Source organism: Brienomyrus brachyistius, chromosome 1, assembly GCF_023856365.1.
Source record: "Brienomyrus brachyistius isolate T26 chromosome 1, BBRACH_0.4, whole genome shotgun sequence".
Taxonomy (NCBI): Eukaryota; Metazoa; Chordata; class Actinopteri; order Osteoglossiformes; family Mormyridae; genus Brienomyrus; species Brienomyrus brachyistius.
In genome coordinates, this window is record NC_064533.1 from 47,194,321 (window position 1) to 47,200,064 (window position 5,744).

The window sequence follows — 5,744 nt, forward strand, 5'->3', positions numbered from 1 at the left end:
CAGCCGAGAAGCCCACCAGTCCAGACCCCGACCAGACGGCCAGCTCTTCCTCTCTCAGCCCCCAGCCCCAAATGGCGAACGGAGAACGGGGGTGTGAAAAGACCCCATGCCCCCCTTCGCCCGCTCAGATGTAGTGTTGGTGCGTGTTGTTCTAAAGTGCTTTTAAAACAGGTGAAGGGCATGACGCTAATCACCCCCTGCAGACCAACAGTTGGTGTTAGCTCGGCCCCTCACCAGAACCCTCAATGTCTATGTGCAATTAAAATTGAGATGTGGGCCCTGGCACCAGAGGTAAGTCTGAATGAACAGACCACCCTCTGGATGCCATACTGTGTGCCCACCCCCAAGGCCCTAAATGTATGCGTCATGAGAGAGTCAGTGATGAGTGTCTAAGTTGTGATGTATGACTGAGATGTCTGATTGAGATGCAGGTGGTCGCGAGGGGACAGAGGAGGGATACCTCCCCTGTATCCCAGCAACGCACCTGCACCTCAAAGCCCTACGTGTGTGGTGGTGTGATGGAGCGGGAGGAGGGAGGCACTTCGGGATGGGGAGGACAGGAATGGGGGGGGGCAAGTTCCCCCCCCCTCTGGAGCCAGCTCCCCCGCTGACCCCCATAGGCACCCCCCGCTCCCCGAAATCCACCCAGGGCAGGGGGCCCAGGCCCATCCAGACCGGGGCCCAAGGCAGCGGCGCCACCCGGCCCCACAGAGCCCAAGGCGCCTCACTGGCCCCCACCCCAGCATTCAGTCAACTCCCATACTGCATAAGACAAAAGACATCCAGGTTGAGTCCCTCCTCCTCCTCTATTGGATCCCCCCCCCACCCCCGCAGAATGGATACCCCAAAAGCAGGGATCCCCTGCGGACAGATGGTAAGAACCTCCCCGCCAGCCGAAGAGGCCCCCAGCTCCACCGACACGCCGAAGGCCCCCGCACCGGGGCCGAGCCCCCGTGCATGCACCAACCCACACCCCGGCGGCATACCCACCAGGACCCAAGCCCCCCCAGCCCAGCCGGAACCCCGGCCCGGAGGCAGAGCTCCCCCAGAACCCCAAGCCCGCCCCGGATCTACCCAGGAGCAGCACGGCCACCAGGCCCGGAACCTACGTCCGCCGGCACAGGCTCCCCCAGCAGCGCCGCCTGCAGCCGCCAGAAGGACCCCACCCAAGAGCCACCAAAGCCCCATCCAGGCCAGGACCGCAGTCCCAGCACCAAACCCCCCCAGGGAACCCACCACAAAAATCGATTGTTTCTTCCTCGATAGAGAATGCCTTGTACGTCCAATGACGTTTTTTGACAGGTTGTTCCCGCTTGAGAAACCACTCGTAATTTTCAGAAGCGCAAGCGTAAATTTCAGAAGCAAACGTAATTTTCAGAAGCGCAAGCGTAAAGCATTATTACGAGTTATTTTTGACAGCGATCTTACTAAATATGTGATCCTGAATGGTTACTACTGCTCATGCCCTGCTGGAAAAGCCCAGTGCACTCCTGTGGTCGAGCTACTTTTTCAAACAGCACCATACAGCACAATGGGGATGAAGGCAAAACCACCACTATAGTGTCATGCACTACAAACATGTCACAGGCCAAGGACCCAGGTTAGATATAACAACCCTGTATTATTATCCATCCATCCATCCATTTTCCAAACCGCTTATCCTACTGGGTCGCGGGGGGTCCAGAGCCTATCCCAGAATCCATGGGCACAAGGCAGGGAACAACCCAGGATGGGGGGCCAGCCCATCGCAGGGCACACTCACACACCAGTCACTCACACATGCACACCTACGGGCAATGTAGTAACTCCAATTAGCCTCAGTATGTTTTTGGACTGTGGGGGGAAACCGGAGTACCCGGAGGAAACCCCACGACGACATGGGGAGAACATGCAAACTCTGTACACATGTGACCCAGGCGGAGACTCGAACCCGGGTCCCAGAGGTGTGAGGCAATTATTATTATATAAAACAGAAAAAATAGAAATGTATTATATATTAAGCATGTTTTTATATGAATAAATTTGCTCCTCAAGATTCTCCCAGAACCCTTGTTGCATGTAAGTCCAGATCATCAGGAAGAATCTGTGTAAAATCTGCACTCTACTGTGCATTCCCAGATAAGTATTTTTATATGATGCATAAAACAGTTGGACAGTGTAAAACGAGTTCATTATGAGCATCTTCTGTTCATTGATATGAATGTGAACATTTATATAGCCAGCTGCTGAAATAACCAGGATGTAGAATTTAATAGTCTCTTAACTTTTGTACAGATGTTTTTAGGGCTCCTTCCTGATCCAGCAGTGCTGACATCAGCAGCAAGTTTGAGAAACCTTAGACAACAACCGAGAATTTGTAAGATCTTGTGTGATCTATCCGAGATGGTGTTCATACTCAAAATCTGGACCTTTCCCTCATGGATCAATTCTGTCATATCAGTGCCCACCAATAGTAAGACTAAATATTAATGAGTATCCCAGTTCCCATCTATACCTACAGCTTCCCATAAATGATTATACATTGGAGTAGCATATAAATTTTGTTCCCAGTGTGTATGACAGTTACCGCCCCGATTGCCGGTAGCGCGAGCATCCCCGTGAGGCGTTCATTCATTCAGCTCGTGCTCGGGCTACTGTTCGCAGCGTTCACAGAACAGAATACATAAGACAAACCAAATTATCTTTTATTAGTGTAAAGTTTTACTAGTCTTAATAATATTCGTAGTAAAAATACAATTGTTCTCAAGCTTTTAACACCGTCCACGACTATTTTGACCAACATCTACAAAGAGACACCTCCACGTACCACTAGAGGGAGCTTCAGTACCGCTAGTGGTATGCGTACCGTCCATTACCGTAACCACTAAACACAGTGAGGGTCACCGGAACCTATCCCAGGAACAACGGACGCAGGCAGGAACCTCACCAACACACTGTAGGACGTACACTCAATCACAGGGGCAACTTAGAGTCTCCAGTAAACCTACCGTGCTCACTTTTAGAATGTGGAAGGAATCCCGAACCCAGAGGTATGTGTGCCATAGTATTTTTATTTTTGTTTACTAGAAAGAAATGCATGTGCACTTTGCCAGGCTTTAGTGCTGTGAGGTGATCACTTTGTTGAGTTTTCGCTCGGATACTTCACGTGTTGCACATATACAGAAGTGTTTGATACTAGGTTAATTGGTGTTGAACAGCAGGTCTGGTTGTTATTGTCGACAAAGGTACTTGCAGCAGCTAGCAAGTGATGTACTCTTAGGTGTGAGTGGACGTTCATCTATGTTGTCATTTTGGGATGCACCCAAAATATTGCCAGATGGGGGCAGATGCTTCTCGGCTTCACCAATTCTCTCGCTGTTTCTTTATTGCCTCTTTTTTACAAATGCTGCATAAAGATCCGGTCACGCCAATCATTGGCTGCTACTCCGCGTTTTCCCTCATGAACTACATCAAGTTTTCCCAACTTTGGCAGTTTCATTACAGTTTAATTAAAAAATTAATTGGGTTACTTTTTAGGATGGTATGGAAAACCACACCGTTAAGATTTCAGAATACAGTGGAATAATCTTATATATTGTTGTGATGTGTCCGCAATGACAATTAATCATTTTTACTATATGGCCGACCAGGAGCTCCTATCAGTAATTTCTGCCACCACTTTAAATATAACTTGTGTGGCTGGTCCTTCACCATACGGAGTGACCACACTTGGCTGCCTTGGCTGATATCCTTCAGGGAGCTGGAGGGACAGTTATCTTGCTGTGGAGGAGCTGCAAAATTACAAGTGATCGAACAGGAGATCAGCATGGCAATGCTGATACAGGTTCTGTTGCTCATGAAGTAAAGCTGCCTGCAGGTACTGTGAACAGAGAGGAGTTATGCAGGGCAGCAGCTGCAGAATGCGGTGAGCAGCAGACGCAGGATCCAGACCTGCATCCTGTGATGCAATGAGAGTAGAGGCACAGCAGCACCCTCTATGGGAGGAGGTGGGAGTGTGCTCTGCCTGCACAAAAAGGGGGTGGGCAAAGTTTGAGATGCTGTGTCTGTTGAATCAGGTGCCCCAGAGGGGATGGATAGAGCTTGCAAGGGGGGGGGGGGGCGGAGAGATAACAGGTTGTGATACCAAGGGGATTGCAGACTGTGCTGCAGACCATGCATGGAACCCCTAGATCTGGCCACTTTGCAGTGACAAAAACTGTCTACCACTGCACATTAAGGGCCACTGGGGGTCAGTCTCACAGCCAATGCAGAAGATAGGACTGGATATAAATGGGGCCCTTGCTATGTCAGGTGGAATGGTGGCTCTGAGGCTTGGGATCTGTGCTGAAACATTGCTGGTTCAAATCCTGTGAATCACTGGAGAAAATGGGACCCTTGAGCAAGGCCCTTAACCTGCAATTGCGTCATCCTGGGTATGATGTTAATCTACATCCCACTCTGTAAGGAGGCCCTCCAACTTACAGGGAAAAACTTGGGGTTGGTGGCAGGATTGGCCTTCCAGCCACTGGAAAGAAGCCCATGGTGGTCCATTCGGACTAGTGTGGTACTGTGGTATCGTCCGCCACATGGCTGTAATCATCCTGGTTCTCATCCCAGAGATGGTTTGTTGTATGGTGGGTGCTACAACAAACTGCAATCAATCCTCTTGCCATGCAACCACAAGGGTCATCACTATGTCCAAACACCTGTGGCCAGAGGTTTATGCCCTCCCTGACCAGGATGCTGAGTTCACAGGGGATATACTGGTTGAGGAAAAGTTTAACTGGTTTTGGGCACTGTAATCCATTTGCGGTGATCAGGGAAGAGATTTTGAGTCCCAGGTTGTTTTTCACCAAGTGCAAGTGGTTAAGCATCACTAAGACACATATCACCCCTCTGCATCTCCAAAGTGATGGACCGATGGAGAGATTTAACAGGACATTAGCATAAGTTTCTGCCCATCACAACTGCACAGCACCAGCATGATTGGGCCCCACACCTACCCCTGATCCTTACAGCCTCCAGCTCTTGCACACCAGCTCTCCGTATCCTGGGAAGGGAGATTCAGATGCCAGCTGAGCTGGTCTTCAGACACCCTCCTTTGCCTGCTGGTCTGGAATATGCTAGAAGACTGAAAGATCATCTGGAGACAGCCTGTGCATTTGTGCAGAAGCAGCTCTTTCAGTGCAGGTTTGCATCAGATATGAGAGTCTTTGACTAGGTCATGTGAAAAAAAGAGGTGTGAATTCTCCATTCCTGTTTGACAAGCACTGAATGCGCATTGTTGTTTTCTGTGGTGTTCTTCTGTTTATCGGGGAAGAACCTTTTAGTTATTTTTAGTGCTACTATATGTGGGGCTGTTAGGGATTTTATTCAGAATTATCATGCATATACATATGTGAAACCATGTATAAACATATATGAAACCAAAATCCTTCACATAGTACATGGTAATTCTGAATAAAGTCCCTAACAGTCTCTCTTTCATCTTATTAAAAATAACACTGTTTGCGAGTTTCAATAAGCATAATTTGACTTGGTTGTAAATTTTGCATAAACAGCCATAAAATATTCCACCCACATCACTGTTGACAACAGGCTTTAGTGATTGCAACTATTTTCTATTAACAATTTACTATGAAACTCTCCCCTCACTTGATGTCTGTATGATATGTGTGGTATGAGATCAAAGCCCCAGGCAAGGTTCACTGCTCCCCCACCCCCAAGCCCACTGTCCAGTTTCCTAATTTGCCCCCCCCCTTAGA

At 48.9% G+C, this 5,744-nt stretch overlaps 1 long non-coding RNA gene across 1 annotated transcript; it reads right to left on the reverse strand.

The window, feature by feature from the left end:
- Positions 1 to 2,667: 2,667 nt before the first annotated feature.
- On the reverse strand, positions 2,668 to 5,701 carry LOC125736175 (uncharacterized). The gene is made up of 2 exons (XR_007395466.1): positions 4,983 to 5,701; positions 2,668 to 4,875 (listed from the first exon to the last, which is right to left on the reverse strand). It is a non-coding gene; the product is annotated as an uncharacterized LOC125736175 (long non-coding RNA).
- Between the last annotated feature and the right edge of the window lie 43 nt (positions 5,702 to 5,744).